At 43.4% G+C, this 21,277-nt stretch overlaps 1 pseudogene; it reads right to left on the minus strand.

The window, feature by feature from the left end:
* Positions 1-396: 396 nt before the first annotated feature.
* On the minus strand, positions 397-20,824 carry LOC111966104 (complement C1q-like protein 4; annotated as a pseudogene).
* Positions 20,825-21,277: the final 453 nt, after the last annotated feature.

Consider the following 21,277-nt stretch of genomic DNA (forward strand, 5'->3'; position numbering starts at 1 on the left):
CTACTTTGAAGAATTTCAAATATAAATATATTATCATTTGTTTAACACCTTTTCGGTTACTACATGATTCCATATGTGTTATGTCATAGTTTTGATGTCTCACTATTATTCTACAATGTAGAAAATAGTAAAAATAAAGAAAAACCCTTGAATGAGTAGGTGTGTCCAAACTTTTGACTGGTACTGTATGTATGCACGCTTTTTTATGTATGTTTGTGTGTTACTGTTTGTGTGTGTATGGTGTGTTTGTGTGTGTGTGTGTGTGTGTGTGTGTGTGTGTGGTGTGTGTGTGTGTGTGTGTGTGTGTGTGTGTGTGTGTGTGTGTGTGTGTGTTGTGTGTTTGTCTGCATCTGTCTGTGTTGCCTTCAAGCTCCTCCAGTCCGCCCACAGCCTCTCTTGTCTTTTTTAAAGTTGTGAAGGTCAGTCAGGTTGGTCAATCAGTCACTCAGTCAGGTCAGTCAGTCAGTCAGGTAGATGAGGAACCCAGAGAATGTGCTGTATTTGTTGGTGTTTCCTCCATGGACCTTCCCCCCGTCCAGCTGTACACACACCTCGTCCCCACGTCTAGATGCAGGATCACACTGTTAGACGCATAGTTCATGAGTTCTGGTCAGCATCCTGGGCGATGGCACTGGCCCTCACCTGTCACACACAACAGACAGACAGACAGACAGGCAAGACAGCAGAAGACAGACAGACAGACAGACAGACAGACAGACAGACAGACAGACAGACAGAGCGAATGTCATGTGTCATGTGTTGAAACCATCAAGGTTATAGCTTTACAATAGAGCGCCCCCCCCCCCCTCCTGCTTTGTCAATGCATTGTGTGTCTCCGTGTCCACACGAGTAAAACCCAATTAAATGTGTTAAGAAACAAGTAAAGATTCCACTGCCTGCGGGTCAATAACAGACTGAGCTCCCCACCAGCATGCAAATGGAAGGAGGCTTAGACTGGGCGGACACAGTGGGATGTATCCCAAATATTCCCCTATGTAGTGCACTATAGGCCCTGGTCAAAGTGGTGCACTATAAAGGAAATAGGGTGCCATTTGGGACGCAGATAGACACTCAATACCATGCATATTGAGCTCTGCTATTAGCGCAGGGGCGTTTACATCATAAGCAGCAAGGTCAACAGCTGCTGGGGGAAGATACTGTTGCTGTTCTAGACCTGACTGCTGACTTCTTGACTTCCATCCCTGTGACCAGTGGTCGCTAACCGTCGAGTCGCGATCGACTGGTTGATCTTCAAGGCATTCCAGATCGATCGCCAAACATTAATTAGTTTGATACTAGCCTACGTGAGATTGTAATAACTTTTAAAATCATGACCTTGAGAGAGGACGTTTTGATTGAGTTCATGTCTAAGTTTTTAGTTTTTATTTCAGGTTATTTCGATATAGGACTCGTTTTACTGTGGATATAGATACTTTGTTATCTGTTTCCTCCAGCATCTTCATGAGGTCCTTTGCTGTTGTTCTGGGATTGATTTGCACTTTTCGCACCAAAGTAGGTTCACTCTAGGAGACAGAACGCGTCTCCTTCCTCAGAGGTATGACGGCTGAGTGGTCCCATGGTGTTTATACTTGGCGTACTATTGTTTGTACAGATGAACATGGTACCTTCAGGTGTTTGGAAATTGCTCCCAAGGATGAACCAGACTTGTGGAGGTCTACAATATTTTTTCTGAGGTCAGGCTGATTTCTTTTGATTTCCATCATGTCAAGCAAAGAGGCACTGAGTTGAAGGTAGGCCTTGAAATACATCCACAGGTACACTCCAATTGACTCAAATGATGTCAATTAGTCTATTCCAAAAGCTTCTAAAGCCATGACATCATTTTCTGTCATTTTCCAAGCTGTTTAAAGGCACAGTCAACTGTATGTAAACTTCTGACCCACTGGAATTGTGATACAGTGGGTCAGATATAAGTGAAATAATCTGTCTGTAAAAAAGTGTTGGAAAAATTACTTGTGTCATGCACAAAGTAGATGTCCTAACCGACTTGCCAAAACTATAGTTTGTTAACAAGAAATTTGTGGAGTGGTTGAAAAACGATTTTTAATGACTCCAACCTAAGTGTATGTAAACTTCCGACTTCAACTGTATATTTTAATATTGAGGATTATTTCACTTTCTCTGGTCATAGGAACAACATGAATTTGTGTATGAGGATGATGCCATGCGACTCGAGTGTCACCATCAGGTGGAAGGGTGTCCCCTCTCTCTGGTCACTCTCACCGGAGGAAAGGAAGGAGATAGCAGGGACCGTGAGAGGCGAACCCTCTGCTGCTCTCTCTCTACCTCTGCTGAGACTAATGACCAGTTCAAAACAACTTTGAACTCAAGAATCTCCGACTTCCGACTTCAGTGCGTTTCAAGACAACTGGGAACTCTGAAAAAAACAAGATCCGACTGGTTAAAATCTTTTTAAAGGTCTTCCAACTTGGAATACCAAGTTGGAAAGTCTGGCATCTTTCTAGAGCTCCGACTTTCTGACCTGAAGATCACTGACATCACGATTTGACCTCGTTTCTTTTCTTCAAGTTCCCAGTTGTCTTGAAAGCACCATGACCATCCGATGCAGGTAGCATCAGTCCAGTAAAATAAGAATGCAAATTATTTCAATTAATGCTCAGCTGTGCCTCACAAGTGCTACACCAATTGATCTATTTTGTTATCAAAGCTCGAGTTTTTAAATCTAATATGGTCTGAGAAGAACAATATTGRCAGGCCATGCATATAGCCAATATGCTGTGATAATGTATTAGGCCTACCGAACAAACTTCCTACAGAACCGTTTTTATTAGGTTAATGATACATTTTAAGTCATGTTTAAATTCTGAGCGGTAGATCTCAGCTTGCTTTTTGACTGCGAAAGTGATCTTCACTCAGAAAAGGATGGTGACCACTGCTGTAGACTACCCATTGTCCCATGTGAACACCTCATCCTCATCTATTCTACACTAGCCAATCAGCCTTCTGCTTCATTACACAGGTCCGAGAGCCCCATCCACAGCTACAGCAGCTCTCTGATGACCAATAACAGGGTGTGTGATCAGCTCTGCATCCTCTGATGACCAATAACAGGGTGTGTGATCAGCTCTGCATCCTCTGAGGACCAATAACAGGGTGTGTGATCAGCTCTGCGTTCTCTGAGGACCAATAACAGACAATATGGTTGTGATCGAGGAAGAGGTCAGTAGCTAGATCCCAATCCGTCTGTTTATCCAGTGCAGTCTGTACAAGGACCTGTCAGATAGTCGGGCAGCACTAACCAACCAGGTGATGTCATCCTCTGACGGAAAGCTACACAATTACAGTCTTAAAAAAGAGGAGTGAGTATGTAAGATTTATATCTCAACTCCATAGACATACTGTCTGTCTGGCATCAGTGGCCTAACTGACCTTGTATCTATCTGTCAGGCTTCATGTCTAGGCAGCCACGGTGTGAGTGCTGAGCATAGACCACTCGATCTCTGTCAGCACCCCAGACGACCGACGCATATCTCCAAGACACGGCACGACAGGCCGGTATGATCTGCAGCTCAACTAACGTCATGTCACTCAATCACGCTACTTTACTGTGCCATTGGTAACACTTTACATAAATCTAACAAATATAATAATGCTTTATAAGCATGTATGAGCCCTTATGTCCTTCTCCCCAACAAGGTGCATTCTGATATATATACAGTGGGGAGAACAAGTATTTGATACACTGACGATTTTGCAGGTTTTCCTACTTACAAAGCATGTAGAGGTCTGTAATTTTTATCATAGGTACACTTCAACTGTGAATCCAGAAAATCACATTGTATGATTTTTAAGTAATTAATTTGCATTTTATTGCATGACATAAGTATTTGATACATCAGAAAAGCAGAACTTAATATTTGGTACAGAAACCTTAGTTTGCAATTACAGAGATCATACGTTTCCTGTAGTTCTTGACCAGGTTTGCACACACTGCAGCAGGGATTTTGGCCCACTCCTCCATACAGACCTTCTCCAGATCCTTCAGGTTTCGGGGCTGTCGCTGGGCAATACGGACTTTCGGCTCCCTCCAAAGATTTTCTATTGGGTTCAGGTCTGGAGACTGGCTAGGCCTTTTCTGTTCTTTTAGATGCTTCTTTCTTTTTACGCTATTTTTTTGTTGTCCTGGTTGTGTGTTTCGTGTCGTTGTCATGCTGGAAGAGCCAGCCACGACCCATCTTCAATGCTCTTACTGAGGGAAGGAGGTTGTTGGTCAAGATCTCGCGATACATGGCCCCATCCATCCTCCCCTCAATACGGTGCAGTCGTCCTGTCCCCTTTGCAGAAAAGCATCCCCAAAGAATGATGTTTCCACCTCCATGCTTCACGGTTGGGATGGTGTTCTTGGGGTTGTACTCATCCTTCTATTCCTCCAAACACGGCGAGTGGAGTTTAGAGCAAAAAGCTCTATTTTTGTCTCATCAGACCACATGACCTTCTCCCATTCCTCCTCTGGATCATCCAGATGGTCATTGGCAAACTTCAGACGGGCCTGGACATGCGCTGGCTTGAGCAGGGGGACCTTGCGTGCGCTGCAGGATTTTAATCCATGACGGCGTAGTGTGTTACTAATGGTTTTCTTTGAGACTGTGGTCCCAGCTCTCTTCAGGTCATTGACCAGGTCCTGCCGTGTAGTTCTGGGCTTATCCCTCACATTCCTCATGATCATTGATGCCCCACGAGGTGAGATCTTGCATGGAGCCCCAGACCGAGGGTGATTGACCGTCATCTTGAACTTCTTCCATTTTCTAATAATTGTGCCAACAGTTGTTGCCTTCTCACCAAGCTGCTTGGCTATTGTCCTGTAGCCCATCCCAGCCTTGTACAGGTCTACAATTTATCCCTGATGTCCTTACACAGCTCTCTGGTCTTGGCCATTGTGGAGAGGTTGGAGTCTGTTTGATTGAGTGTGTGGACAGGTGTCTTTTATACAGGTAACGAGTTCAAACAGGTGCAGTTAATACAGGTAATGAGTGGAGAACAGGAGGGCTTCTTAAAGAAAAACTAACAGGTCTGTGAGAGCCGGAATTCTTACTGGTTGGTAGGTGATCAAATACTTATGTCATGCAATAAAATGCAAATTAATTACTTAAAAATCATACAATGTGATTTTCTGGATTTTTGTTTTAGATTCCGTCTCTCACAGTTGAAGTGTACCTATGATAAAAATGACAGACCTCTACATGCTTTGTAAGTAGGAAAACCTGCAAAATCGGCAGTGTATCAAATACTTGTTCTCCCCACTGTATATATGCTAAGTACATTGCTGACTAATCATTAGAAAGTAAGCCTTGTCTAAGCCAGAATGGCCCATTGAGCCTTACCCACAATCCATCTCGTTAATGCTGAGTGCCAAGCAGAGAGGCATCGGGTCCCACTTTGGTATGACTCAACACGGGATTGAACCCCCAACCTTCCAATCTCAAGGTGGGCACTCTAACAAAAGAACACTGATTCCTGAACACTGGTCCCACATTCTGTGTAAGTCACACTCAACAGACCATGTCATCGTATTAACAGGCTTGTTGAGAGAGGCTGTTGTGTAAGTTTGAAAGGGTTTTTGTCCACCCTTTCTAACACTGTGTTGCTCTGTGGGCAGTCAGAGGGATAGATAGAGGGATATAATAAAGGAAAGATAGTCAGTCATACAGTGAGGCAGGGGAATGGAGGACCAGAGAAAAAGAAACATGACCGAGATGCAAAACCTGAAAAAAGCATGACGGTAAAAGGATGACAAAACAAGATAAGTTGGTCAACAGAGAGACAGGAAGGAAGAGGAACAGAGAAAGAGAGAGAGAGATCAGGGGACGAGAGGAGAGGAAGATAGATGTGTTAATGGAGGTTGGTAGACAATGGGCTGAGGGACGAGGCAATAGGGAGGTGAGTGTTGTGAGGGCCAGACTGAGATAACACCACAAGACAGATATATAGACACCCACACACTGAACATGTCACGATGTCCAGACAAGTGCATAAGGCATTAGAGAGAGAACAAGAGAATGGCTCTAAACATTGCCTAGACGTTGCATTTGTGTACTAATTATCGATGTCTGTTTGAATTAGGTGAAATCGGTATAGTAATTAATGAATCCAAAGACTGGGATGTGATTCCTCCAGGGGATATTTGTGTCTGTTTTAGTGGTAGGTTTCCTTCTTGCTGTTAGGGGACATGACGTGTGGTTGAAGTTAGAGGTTATGGTGGTGACATGGTGCTGACAGGTTATGATATGGTTATGATGGTGACAGCAGTGTTTTCTCTCCTATTGCCATTTAAAGAAATAAAGATTTGGTATTTAACATTCTACCACATTTGCAATTGCCTTATCTATGCTAATGCAGCTATGTTTTATAATATATCATGGAGCGGTAATATGTCATGCTATACTTCTTAAAGGCAACATCTCCCCTAACCCCTCATTAACTTTGTGATGGTGCTATCATTAATCTATGAATGTACAGTCCCTCACAGAGACTGAATGGACATAGGGCAATTCTAGCAAATGCCAGATGGGCTGGTCCATCTTAAGCCCAGTGGGCTTGTCTAAATTGTGGTTTAAGTGCAGAAATGTCATTATTTGTCTAAGGCAATAGAATGGGCCAGTATGGGGGCCTTGAAGGGGGGGAAAATGGTCCGGTTGGTTACAAATGGCCGGGCTGTTTTCTGGTCCGAGTCCATCCCTGCTCAGCTAGCACATAACGATCTGAGAACCATGTATCTTAGATCTTGGTGAGAGCGTGGTTGTCCTATGATTATTTTGCATACAACCGTCCCACAACTTTCTGGGAATGGTGCAGGATATCCAGCTAGCGCTTAAGAAACATCTGTGGACATTTCAGTACTTCAGCATAACGTTTTCTGCAGGTTTCCTCATGCTTCTATTTAAAGTCATGTTCTTGGAACATTAAGAAAACTTTCCATAAAAAAACATGAGAAAACCTTAGTAACATTCAAAGAACATTCTAAGAATGTTATTTTTTTTTTAAACATGAGTGTACAAAACACTGACTGTACAAAACATTAGGAACACCTGCTCTTTCCATGGCATAGACTGATCAGGTGAATCYAGGTGAAAGCTATGATCCCTTTTTTGATGTCACTTGTTAAATCCACTTCAATCAGTGTAGATGAAGGAGAGGAGAGGTTAAAGAATGATTTTTAAGCCTTGAGACAATTGAGAGATGGATTGTGTATGTGTGCCATTCAGAGGGTGAATAGGGTGAATTAAGTGCCTTTGAACGGGGTATGATAGAAGGTGCCAGGCACACTGGTTTGTGTGAAGAACTGCAACRCTGCTGGATTTTTCACGCTCAACAGTTTCCTCATTGTATCAAGAATGGTCCACCACCCAAAGGAGATCCAGCGAACTTGACACRACTGYGGGAAGCATTGTACTCAACATGGACCAGCATTCCTGTGGAACACTTTCAACACCTTGTAGAAAGGGAAATAAAGTCCATGCCGTGACAAATTGAGGCAAAGGTGGGTGCAACTCAATATTAGGAAGGTGTTCCTAATGTTTTGTACATTCTGTTCTCAGTGTCAACAAAACTCTCTCTATCCTCTATCTTGTTAAGTGTGGTCCCACCTGATCATAATGAGTGCTCGTTTCTTTGAAATGGGGTGTTTAAATAGACAAAAATACACAGCTTTGTACGAGTAAAAAACAAACATAGCATGCTAACTCCATTCTTGTAGTGCAGTGGACTAATTCCATGGATAGCGAACAGAAGGTCATATGTTCAAATCTCACTGATGCCGTGCAAAATTAAAATTGAAATAAATGTGTTTACATGATTAATGCCTAAGCAAATGAGTGTCCTATTTGTGCTTGTAGTTCAAAACGGTTAACCCAAAATAAGCTAGCAGTGTTATTAAAAGTCTTATTGAAACGTGTTCTCAGAATGTTATTTAATTACCTCCAAATACCCTATAATTTCTGTTCTCAAAACCTTAATAAAACCCCCCAGCAAAAACTTTGAGACAACCAAAGTAAAACGTTCCCAGAACCTCCCTGCAACCTAAAAATGAACGTTCCCAGAACAGGCGAAATGTTAACTTCGTTTAAAAAACGTTCAGTTTTACCGGTCAAGAAACGTATGGCTTTGTTCCCAGACCCAATGTGAAACCAAAAAGGTACACTCCGACAACTTCCAAGGAACCAAATGTGCCAGCTGGGTGGTTCCTTGAGTATTGTCATAAACAAGGAATACCAATGATATCTATGTTATATCACTGTCGTGACACAACTGGTATGTAAGGGAAGCCCGCTGACGCCCTGTACATTATCTGGAAGTAATGGACGACGTGCTATGGACGATGTGCATATTATATAAAATGTTCAAAGTGGACAAATTCATTGCCTCAGATGTAATCTTTCCCTGGGTCTTTTTAACCAGTCATTTTATACTCTTTTAATAGATCATATGAAAGTGGTTTCACACGGCCACTCTGTAATGACCAGAACCTGTATTAACTCCAGGTAGAAGTGACATGGTGTGCTTCCCAAATAGCACCCTATTCCCTACATAGTGCACAAATTTTGACCACAGCCATATGGGCCCTGGCTTAAAGTAATGCGCTATAAAGGGAATAGGGTGTTATTTGGGGTCCAGACATGGACATGGTAGAGCTGCTGAAATGCATTATAATTAGCCTTCAGGGTATTGTAGCTAAGGAAGCTCTGACTCTGGCTGTACACTGTGCTTCTCTCTGTATAATGGATTTCAATATGTGAGCTCAAATCGCTGGGTTTTCTGTAGAAATTGATATAACCTGTGATATAACCTGTATTTCATACTTCGAGACAACCAACAAAAGAGTTCATGATTATGTAATATAAATCTCTCAAAATAGACATCTTTTTATATTTCTTGCCATAGTAATTACATACATACCAAACATTAGGAACAGTGTATTTAACAAGTGACATCATTAAGCTTGTGACCCTGGGTCTCGACCCCGCCCTGTGCAACTGGGTCCTGGACTTTCTGACTGGCAGCCCCCAGCTGGTGAAGGTAGGAAACAACATCTCCACCCCGCTGATCCTCAACACTGGGACCCCACAAGGGTGTGTTCTCAGCCCTCTCCTGTACTCCCTGTTCACCCATGACTGCGTGGCCATGTACGCCTCCAACTCAATCCTCAAGTTTGCAGACAAGAAGGCTTGATTACCAACAACAACGAGACAGCTTACAGGGAGAAGGTGTGGGCCCTTGGAATTTGGTGTCCTCTCACTCAACGTCAACAAAACAAAGGAGATGATTGTGGACTTCAGGAAACAGCAGAGGGAGCACCATCCTATCCACATCGCCAGGACAATAGTGGAGAAGGTGGAAAGTTTTAAGTTCCTCTGTGTACACATCACGTACAAACTGAAATGGTTCACCCACACAGACAGCGTGGTGAAGAAGGCGCAAGAGCGCCTCTTCAACCTCAGGAGGCTGAAGAAATGTTGCGTGTCACCTAAAACCCTCACAAACTTCTACAGATGCACAATCGAGAGCATCCTGTCAGGCTGTATCACCGCCTGGTACGGCAACTGCACTGCCCTCAACCACAAGGCTCTCCAGAGGGTAGTGCGGGGGCAAAATACCTGCCCTACAGCACCCGATGTCAAAGGAAGGCCAAAAAAATCATCAACGACAACAACCACCCGAGCCACTGCCTGTTCACCCCGCTATCATCTCTCTCTCTCGCTCCCTCTCTCTCTCTCTCTCTCCTCTCTCTCCTTCCTCTCTTCTTCCTCTCTCTCTCTCTTCTTCTCTCTCTCTCCTCTCTCTCTCTCTCTCGCTCTCTCTCTCTCTCTCTCTCTCTTCTCTCTCTCTCTTCTCTCTCTCTCTTCCTCTCTCTCTCCTTCCTCCTCTCTCTCTCTCTCTTTCCTCCTCTCTCAGCCGCCCCCACGCTCCCCCTCCCCCATACTCCCACCTGTCTTGTCTTGCCATGTCGGCACAAAGAGAGAGAGTTTAAGAGCTACTTTTCTATTGTCTTCCTCTAAGAGGTCAGTATATCACAGCCAATGAATCCTGTCAGTTTTATTACCAGTGAACCAAGGCACCACAGAGATAAAAAGATAACTTTGTATACCTCACATCTCCCTGCCGGTCTCACAGAATACCGTGCTTGATCAGTTTATTACCCTATCCCCACCTCGCCGAATGGCTCTGAGTTGCTCCCGAGTGGCCGCAGCGGTCTAATGACTGCATCTCAGAGTAAGAGGCATCACTGCAGTCACCTGGTTCAAATCCAGGCTTGCACCACATCCTTCTGATCGGGAGTCCCATAGGGCGGTTGTACTTGGCCCAGCATCGCCAGGGTAGGCTGTCATTGTAAAGAAAATTTGCTCTTAACTGAACTTGCCTATTTAAATAAAAGTTACATTTAAAAAAAAATTCCCTCTTTCTCCCCTGTCTTTTTTTCAGATTCTTTTCACTATCCTGTTGTCTCTCTTTTGACACATTTGTTCACCATTTGGGTTGTATATAAAATGACAGTGGCACGTGCTACCCCTCCCTCCCTCCCAGGCCCGTTTACCAGAAGCCCTGAATGAAAGGGCAGGCCTAGCCAGAGAACAAGAGAGACAGCCCCAGGCTCTTATGCTGGCGCCCCAGGGGCCTCCTTCTCCTCACAGCCCCAGGATCAGCTCAGTTTGTGCAGCCACACATGGAGGAGCTCATTCCCCCTTCCCCTGGTTCCATCCATCTCCCTGTTGATCTCTCCTATTCTCTTCTCTCTCCTTCTCTCTCTTCTCTCTCTCTCTCTCTCTCTCTCGTCTCTCTCTCTCTCTCTCCTCTCTCTCTCTCTCTCTCTCTCTCCTCCTCTCTCCTCTCTCTCTCTCTCTCTCTCTCTCTCTCTCTCTCTCTCTCTCTCAATTCAGAGGTTTATTGACATTGGAACTGTTGCAAAAGAGTGAAATAAACAAAGAACAAAAGTGAAGACACAAAACAACATCAACAGAAAACTAGTCAAAATTAACAGTAAACATTGCACTCAAAACGTTTTCAAAAAGATAAAGACATTTCAAGTGTTATATTATGAGCTATGTACAGTATTTTAGTGATGTGCAAATAGTTGTAGTACGAATAAACAGAGAAATATTGGTGGTATTTAAATGTTGTTTATGCTCCACTGGTTGTCCTTTTCTCATGGCAACGGGCCACAAATCTTGCTGCAGTGTTTGCACACTGTGGTATTTCACCTAACAGATATGGGAGTTTAGCAATGTTTGATTTGTTTTCAAATTCTTTGAAGGTCTCTGTGATCTGGGGGAAATATGTATCTCTAATGTGGTCAAACATTTGGCAGAWGGTTAGGAAGTACAGCTCAGTTTCACTTCATTTTGTGGGCAGTGTGCACATAGCCTGTCTTCTCTTGAGAGCTAGGTCTGCCTACGGCAAGGCAAATCAATGCTTACTGAGTCTGTACATAGTCAAGAATTTTCTTAGTTTTGGGTCAGTCACAGTGGTCAGGTGTTCTGCCACTGTGTACTCTCTGTTTAGGGCCAAATAGCATTCTAGTTTGCTCTGTTTTTTGTTTGATTCTTTCCARTGTGTCAAATAATTATATTTTTGCTTTCTCATAATTTGGTTGGGTCTAATTGTGTTGCTGTCCTGGGGCTCTGTGGGGTCTGTTTGTGTTTGTGTTTGTCTTTGTGAACAGAGCCCCAGAACCAGCTAGCTGAGGGGACTTTTCTCTAGGTTTGTCTCTCTGTAGGTGAGGACTTTGTGGTGGAATGTGTGGGCATCACTTCCTTTTAGGTGGTTGTAGAATGTAACAGCTCTTTTCTGGATGTTGATAACTATCTGGTATAGTCCTAATTCTGCTCTGAATGTATTGTTTGGGATTTTACACTAAGTATATATTTTTTAATTCTGCATGCAGTTTCAATTGAGTGTTTGTCCCATTTTGTGAATTCTTGATTGGTGAGTGGACTCCAGACCTCATAACAATAGAGGGCAAAGGGTTCTATAACTTATTGAAGTATTTTTACACAGATCCTATTTGAGATGTGAGTTTTGTGTTCCTTTTGATGTCTGAGAAGGCCCTACTTGTCTTGTCTCTTAGATCGTTCACAGCCTTGTGGAAGTTACCTGTGGTGTTCATGTTTAGGCCGAGGCAGGTATAGTTATTTGGGCAACAGTGTCTAGATTGAACTTGTATTTGTTGTACTGCATATTGGAACTTTTTTGGAACACCATTATTTTTGTCTTACTGAGATTCACCGTCAGGGCCCAAGTCTGACAGTAGGACTGTAGGCCCTCCTTGGTTGGGGACAGAAGCACCAAACAGTAGACATTTGATTTGCATTGGGGAAAGTGGAAAAAGCTTTTCAATCACTCCCTTGAGTGCTGTGGCCACCCTTTCTTGCTGTGCTCTCAGGTCGTTTGTGCCTGTGTGAACTATTACGTGGCTGGGTGACCCTAGTTGACCATCAGATAGCAGGTGAGGGAACGCTGAGTATTTGGGCACCGCTGTGTGTTCGTAGAAAAGTTCATTTTCTTGTATGTATTTCCCATTCGAGTCCATAAGGAGTACAATCTGTGGCTTTTGTGTGTCCTCAGTGGGTGTCGAGGGGTTTTCATGGGGGCTGCTAGGAGGGAGCCATTTGTCTGTTCTGCTGTGGTGTTGAGGCTGTGGTCAGGGTCTGGTGTGGGCTGTTCTGCTGTGGTGTTGAGGCTGTGGTCAGGATCTGGTGTGGGCTGTTCTGCTGTGGTGTTGAGGCTGTGGTCAGGATCTGGTGTGGGCTGTTCTGCTGGCTTCTCTGGGGGAGTGGCCAGCTCTTTCATGGGTTGTTCTAATCTCTTTCTATTGCTCCATCTCAGTCCCCACCTTCACATTTATCTCCTTCATAATCCTACCATGCCTCCCTCACATATCTCTGTCTCTCTGTTTCACCAATACTGTCACGCCCTGGTCTTAGTTATCTTTGTTTTCTTTATTATTTTAGGTCAGGGTGTGACATGGGGGATGTTTGTGTGTTTTTGTCTCGTATAGGGTGTTTGTATTGTATAGGGGGGTTTTGTAGATTTCATGGGGTTGTGTTCAGTGTAGGTGTTTATGTATGTCTATGGTTGCCTGGATTGGTTCTCAATTAGAGACAGCTGTCATTAGTTGTCTCTGGTTGAGAGCCATATTTAGGCAGCCATAGGCATTAGGTAGGTTGTGGGTAATTGTCTATGTTTGGCGTTAGTAGCTTGTGTCTGCACTTTCGTTTGTTAGCTTCACGGTCGTTTGTTGTTTTGTCTAGTTTGTATTAGTGTTCGTCTCATCTTCAAATAAATAGAAGATGTATTTATATCACGCTGCGCCTTGGTCCTCTCTTTCACCTAAAGACGATCGTGACAAATACGAGCAAAAATAGCAGACTTACATTAATAATCCTTCAACATATTGGAGCGATATTGCTACAATAAAAGCCCCTGCTCCCAACAATCATACTTTATATAATACATCATGTTAAATACCTTATAAAATAATATAGTAGTGATGGATACTCCTTTGTGTTTTAGGGGAAATCAAAAGTGGCCAAGTGCCAACGTTTCTAACTGCAGCCTCCCTCCGACTATGCCTGAGGGGAAAAGCACCCTGACCAAAATAATGAGGTGGATGACATATGCTGTCTGTCAATGGGAAGTCACAGCAACACGAGATGCTAATGTGATATTGGCTCGTCACTACAGGATGTCTAGCAGAATGACAAGCTAACCTTTAGAGATGACAATCAATTATTGTTATTGTTGTTGCTTATACAGTATATAAATATACTGTATAAGAAAACACATTTTAAAGAGTATATATATATATATATATATATATATTGCCTTTATTACTTTTGTCTATATTATTACCTTGGTCAAACCTGATATGCTATAGTAACACAAACACAATACCACATAAGGAGCAGGGGAGTAGATGAACTCAATCAGTTAATCAGATCATGTTTTAAACTGTTAACCACCACATAGAGCATGCAGTATATACAACACTACTATAACAGCCACATAAAACTGAATGTACAAAACATTAGGAACACCTGCTCTTTCTGTGACTGACCAGGTGAATCCAAGTGAAAGCTATGATCCCTTATTGATGTCACTTGTTAAATCCACTTCAATCAGTGTAGATGAAGGGGAGGAGACAGKTTAAAGAAGGATTTTTAAGCCTTGAGACAATTGAGACATGAATTGTGAATGTGTGCCATTCAGAGGGTGAATGGGTAAGACAGAAGATTGAAGAGCCTTTGAACGGGGTTTGGTAGRAGATGCCGGGCAGATCCGTTTGTGTCAAGAACTGCAACACTGCTGGGTTTTTCACGCTCAGCAGTTTCCTTTGTGTATTAAGAATGGTCCACCACCCAAAGGAGATCCAGCCAACTTGACACAACTGTGGGAAGCATTAAAGTCAACATGGACCAGCATCCCCATGGAACGCTTTCAGCACATGGTAGAGTCCATGCCCTGATGAATTGAGGCTGTTCTGAGGGCACCATAGCACCAAAAAACTGTAAGGGCACCATAGCCATAGCTCCATAGAACCCCCCTCCACACACACACACACACACACACACACACACACACACACGCTTAATCAATCTACCTTAGAGTGGACACTGGACAGCCACACAGGGATTAACTGAACCTCTCCCTGGCTGGCTGGCTAGCTGGCTGGCTGGCTGGCTGTAGACTCCGTGACCTGAATCTCATTTACCTCATAACTAGCCACTGTACCAAGAAGCAATTTCAGGCTATCAATTTAGTCAGAGTAGCTAGCTTGTCTAACTATCTTAGCTTGTCACGCCCTGATCTGTTTCACCTTTCCTTGTGATTGTCTCCACCCCTTCCAGGTGTCACTGATTTTCCCCAGTGGATTTATATTTGTGTTTCCTATCTCTCTGTGCCAGTTCATCTTGTATGTTTATCCAAGTCAACCAACGTTTTTCCCGTTCTCCTGCTTTTTGCTATTCTCCTTTTTCTAGTCCTCCCGGTTTTGACCCGTGCCTGTTTCTGGACTCTGGACCCGCCTGCCTGACCAGTCTGCCTGCCCTGACCTCGAGCCTGTCTGCCACTCTGTACCTCCTGGACTCTGATCTGGTTTTGACCTTTTGCCTGTCCACAACCATTCTCTTGCCTACTCCTTTTTGATTAATAATAAACATTGTAAGACTCCAACCATCTGCATCTGGGTCTCGCCTTGTGTCATGATATAGCTGGCATGCCTGCTGACAAAGTCGGTAGACATTAGAAAAGCAAGCAATAACTAAATGTTCTGAATATGACTCCCATTCCTTTTAATCTTTTACCTACATTTTAAAAGAGATGGAAAGAAGCATACGCGAATGTCCGGCTCGAATCTAATCGAGCATCTGACATTAACAGACACCACACTTCTATACAGACACCACTAGTTTCTGATACCTAAGTAAGCGAAATATAAATCTAAAACAACTGTCTTGGAGAATCAACTAGGCTGCAGTCAACTGGAAAAATCATCTCAKGTGGTATTTTGAGTGGAACGTTTGCTGTCGTAACGTTAGTGAATACATTATAGCATCGGAGCTACTTGAGTGTGTGGCTTTGCCTTTTCTTTTTAATGTATTTTGAGTGGAACATAGACAATGATATGGTGCTGGAGACAGATTTTGAATAYGAGGGCAAAAAGTGGTGAAGAGTCCCTTTCAGCCAATTTCAGAATATAAGATCTGTCTTTATAGAAACTGTTAAATTAAATGGGACCACCTGATGTGTGTGAGATTGACCTGGGTCTCTCTGTGAGGTTAAATAATTTAATTGAGTGAAACTCTAATTAATGGACAATCAATGGACAAGAAGGAGAGGAGGTAGAGGGGAGTATGAGTGGAGGAGAAGGGGGGTAGAGGGATGTGGGGCATTTGGGAGTAGAGGGTGGTAGAGGAATGAGAGGGAGGTAGAGGGGGAAGTGGGGATATGGGGGGAGAGTTATTTCAGGGGATCTAATCTAAGAGTTATGAATGATTTAATGGAATGATGAGATGACTGGAATGACAATATAGGATGACACAAAGCAGAAGCCAGGTAGGTATCTTAAATATCGTGTTAGCTCTTTCTGAGTTTGCTAAACACAAATACAGGCTTTGGACACATTTAAAGATGAATAAGATTTAGATCACCTTATTAATCAATTGTACACAATGTCCAACTGAAGTTTGACATCCACTTTATCCCAGCGCCTGAAAAAGACACACAGAGGACTGAATGGTAACGTGTCAGTGTGGTGACTGATGAATTCAGATGAAAACATAGTTGTGTTAGAGTCCTCAAATTAAAGTGATTTATCCTAAGCCTCTTCTTTTCCTCTCCCCCCCAATCAGCCCCTCTGYCTTTAATTAGTACCAGGGGAAAGAGAGAATGAGGGACCGATGGATGAGTGGTCTGTCAGTTTCTCTTTCATTATTTATCTACAGTATCTATCTGAGGTGACAWGCTGTGTCCCAAATGGCACCCTATTCCCTTTATAGTGCACTACTTCAGGGCTCATAGAGCTCTGGTCAAAAGTAGTGCACTATGTAGGGAATAAGGTGCCATTTGGGATACAACCCTGGTGTATAATATCTACTAATTAGACTTTCCTTTGGCGACAACCGACGGCAGCATACTGCCACTCGTCATTTGGCTATGACTGGTGGAAATGCAAATATTAGTAGCTGTGATTTTAAAGTGTGAAGCATCACTTCTCTTTAATGATGGATAATATTTTCTTAGATCTATATTTTGCTACCGTGTTGCTACTGCCCACAGATGCAGAGGAATGTGATGTGAATTAAAAGTGACAAATGTTGCATAGCGAAGGTGAAAGTGAGAGTCAGAGGCAGTGGTGTAGTGGTGCCTGGAGAAGTGGGCATACTCTAAATGGTTTTTAAATTTTTCCAAATGGCCCGAAGGAAAGGCTCCCTGTGTGAAACATTCTATGAGAAACAGTGATATACACTGTTGAACTAGAATGATAAAGCCTGTATTGGTCTTTCACAGTCAAGCCAACCCAAGCTCTACTGTGCAAGTGGGCTAACAGTAGGCCTACTATTGAAACAGATAAATTAGTCACACTTTTTTTGTAGAAAAACAACAAAACTGAATTTTCGAAGTCCACAACAATATGTTTAAACCTTTATTTAACTAGGCAAGACAGTTAAGAACAACATTTTATTTACAATGACAGCCGACCGGGGAACAGTGGGTTAACTGCCTTGTTCAGGGGCAGAACGGCAGATATTTACCTTGTCAGCTTGGGGATTCAATCCAGCAACCTTTCGGTTACTGGCCCAACGCTCTAACCACTAAGCTACCTGCCACCCCAAAGAGTAGTTTCATGACCGGGAATCGAACACGGGCCGGGGCGTTGAGCGCGCCGTATCCTAACCAATAGCTTTTGAGGTCTGGGAAAATCTAAGAAATGTTGTGCAGGCACCTAGCACTCTTGTTTGGTTAGCAGTGTTTCTGTAGCACATGAGATTAATGGATTAATGCAAATAATCATTATATAATTCTGCCAGTTAAGCATAGACTACTTTGTAGCTAATTAACATGTAATTAAAGTTTTGGGGAAGGTCTTTCCATCTACCAGAATATGGTTAGGTCTATCATTAGCATTGCTATATTTTTCCTGTTCCTTAATTGTTTGAAACCTGGATGCTTTACTTCATATTACGAGGCAWGTCTTACCTTGCTTCAAAGTAGCCTATAGCCAAAATCCCACCATAGAAATGTGAAGGCAATCMTTTTTTAAAGACTTACATGCGTTCTCCTGTTCTATTGTTTTTCTTTCACTGTCGAGCAGCCAGAGGTATTATTGTAGCAACGATAGTCATTAGGTCTCCCCTCTTTTTTAAATTTTATTTCACCTTTATTTAACCAGGTAGGCTAGTTGAGAACAAGTTCTCATTTACAACTGCAACCTGGCCAAGATAAAGCAAAGCAGTGTGACACAAACAACAACACAGAGTTACACATGGAATAAACAAACATACAGTCAATAACAGAATAGAAAAAGTCTATATACAGTGTGTGCAAAGGAGGTAAGATAAGGGAGGTAAGGCAATAAATAGGCCATAGTGGCAAAATAATTACAATTTAGCAATTAAACACTGGAGTGATAGATGTGCAGAAGATGAATGTGCAAGTAGAAATATTGGGGTGCAAAGGAACAATAAATAAATAAATAACAGTATGGGGATGAGGTAGTTGGATGGGCTATTTACAGAAGGGCTATGTACAGGTGCAGTGATCTGTGAGCTGCTCTGACAGCTGGTGCTTAAAGTTAGTGAGGGAGATATAAGTCTCCAGCTTCAGTGATTTTTGCAGTTCGTTCCAGTCATTGGCAGCAGAAAACTGGAAGGAAAGGCGGCCAAAGGAGGAATTGGCTTTGGGGGTGACCAGTGAAATATACCTGCTGGAGCGCGTGCTACGGGTGGGTGCTGCTATGGTGACTAGTGAGCTGAGATAAGGTGGGGCTTTACATAGCAAAGACGTATAGATACCTGGAGCCAGTGGGTTTGGCGACGAATATGAAGCGAGGGCCAGCCAACGAGAGCATACAGGTCGCAGTGGTGGGTAGTATATGGGGCTTTGGTGACAAAACAGATGGCACTGTGATAGACTGCATCCAATCTGTTGAGTAGAGTGTTGGAGGCTATTTTGTAAATGACATCGCCGAAGTCAAGGATCGGTAGAATAGTCAGTTTTACGAGGGTATGTTTAGCAGCATGAGTGAAGGATGCTTTGTTGCGAAATAGGAAGTGATTCTAGATTTAATTTTGGATTGGAGATGCTTAATGTGAGTCTGGAAGGAGAGTTTACAGTCTAACCATACACCTAGGTATTTGTAGTTGTCCACATATTCTAAGTCAGAACCGTCCAGAGTAGTGATGCTGGACGGGCGGGCAGCGATCAGTTGAAGAGCATGCATTTAGTTTTACTTGCATTTAAGAGCAGTTGGAGGCCACGGAAGGAGAGTTGTATGGCATTGAAGCTCGTCTGGAGGTTTGTTAATACAGTGTCCAAAGAAGGGCCAGAAGTATACAGAATGGTGTCGTCTGCGTAGAGGTGGATCAGAGACTCACCAGCAGAATCACCAACATTTCTAATGGATATTTCCATCTCTGTCCATGAAACCGCTTGCATGTGCAGTAGAACAGTGTTTTCCCGCAAATTGTATTTTGGAACATTTGTGTGCACATTGCTGCACAGAAAATGTGAAGAAATAATAGTTGATTAGCCTCATTAGTTAATACGGCGTATACCTCCACTACATAACTTTGATATGCATTGTGGGGAGTATATGCAATGCCCACTGAAAAATAAGCGGGTACATGGTGTATACCTGCGTACAGGGTTGGGGAGTAATTGATTACATGTAATCAGTTAAATGTAATCAGATTTTTTTTTTAATGTTAACTGTAATCAGTTACGTTACCAGCAAAATCTTGTAATCAGAAAATCAGAAATTTAGAAAAAATATATATTATGACACCTTTCTGCTTTCTAAATGAATAAAGTTCAAGTTTGTTCCACCTGAGCGAGTCACAAGACAGAGACAACTAGGATAACACASCAAATGCATTTKATGGATCCTTTTTGTCTTCTTCTAATGCCTCTTAAGGGGGAAAGTAATCAGATTACATTACTGAGTTTGGGTAATCCAAACATTACATTACTGATTRCAATTTTGGACAGGTAACTAGTAACTGTAACGGATTGCATTTAGAAAGTAACTTACCCAACTCTGGCTGTGTGTACCCTCCACTACACCACTGCTCAGAGGTGATGGTCAATGAAGAACAAACGCACACACATATACATACACACACACACACACACACACACACTCTCTCTCCTACCTGTCCGTTCTTCTTCAAGTCAGCCCACATGCTGGTCCCATCTCCGCCCCTCATCAGAACATGGTAGGTGAAGAAGTAGATACCAGGTAGAGGACAGGTGAACTTCCCAGTACTAGGCTCATAGTAGTTCCCTACATTGGTTACCACATCATCAAACTTCAACACCTCGCTGCCCTCGTGCTGTTTCCTTAGCCCTGCATAAAAGGCGATCTTGGGGCTGTAGGAGGGGAGGTAACCATTAGGTCCAGGGCCGGGAGGCCCCTGTGGCCCTGGCTTGCCTGATTCCCCAGGGGGTCCTCGGGCGCCTGGAGGACCAGGGATCCCAGGGACACCGCGGTACCCCGTCTTCTTCTKCCCGGGGTATTCCGGTTGAGGGGACATGGCTGTCAGCTCCTGGCCTGGTTGGGCAGTACTATAAGTGTCACAGACCATTCTGCAGCTCCCCAGCATCTCATAATGGGTCCCCCCGCCGCCACTTCCTTGGCTAGCTCCTCCCCCTTTCATGGTGTGAACCAATAGGGGGATGGCTATCAGGAGGAGTAGAACCATGGCCACGCCCATGGCGGCTCCGATGGCACGCTTCCGACGGCTGAACCGAGAAGCGGACAGGGTCAGAAAGTCCTCCTCCCCCTTAGACGGAATAGTGCCGGGTGCCAGGGTGCACTATAGATAGACCGAATATGAAAGACTGGAAGGAAGGTATGGAGAGGTCTGGTTGCTGTATGTTTGTGGTGCTCTCAGACTAGGCCAACAGGTGTCAGCAGCCAAGAGAGACAGGTCCGTTGAGACAACATGAGTAGAATGTGGGAGAGAAAAGGAAGATGGCAGACGGAGAGAAGGGAAGAGAGGAACAACAGGAGAGAGGGGGATGATGAAGGGAAAGGGATGGAGCAGGATTTCACTCTTTAAAACCTGCAGTCAGTGTTCAGACAACACTATGTTGTAGTTTTAAACCTGCAGTCAGTGTTCAGCCAACTCTATGTTGTAGTTTAAAACCTGCAGTCAGTGTTCAGACAACACTTTGTTGTAGTTTGAAACCGGCAGTCAGTGTTCAGACCTCTATGTTGTAGTTTAAAACCTGGAGTCAGTGTTCAGACAACTCTATGTTGTAGTTTAAAACCTGGAGTCAGTGTTCAGACAACTCTATGTTGTAGTTTAAAACCTGCAGTCAGTGTTCAGACAACTCTATGTTGTAGTTGACATAGTTCATTTCATTTAGCCTCTTTCACCTTTTGTCCTGCTCTTGTCTTCCAGAGTTCTTCTTGTCTTCGCTTTGATCAAATTCCTCCTATTTTCTGCGCATCAAACATCAACCAAACCCAGGCCAAGAGAACGTACAATAGTGAACTTATGTTATCAGAATTTACCAAGAG

The sequence above is a fragment of the Salvelinus sp. IW2-2015 genome, linkage group LG7, assembly GCF_002910315.2.
Source record: "Salvelinus sp. IW2-2015 linkage group LG7, ASM291031v2, whole genome shotgun sequence".
NCBI classification, from domain to species: Eukaryota; Metazoa; Chordata; class Actinopteri; order Salmoniformes; family Salmonidae; genus Salvelinus; species Salvelinus sp. IW2-2015.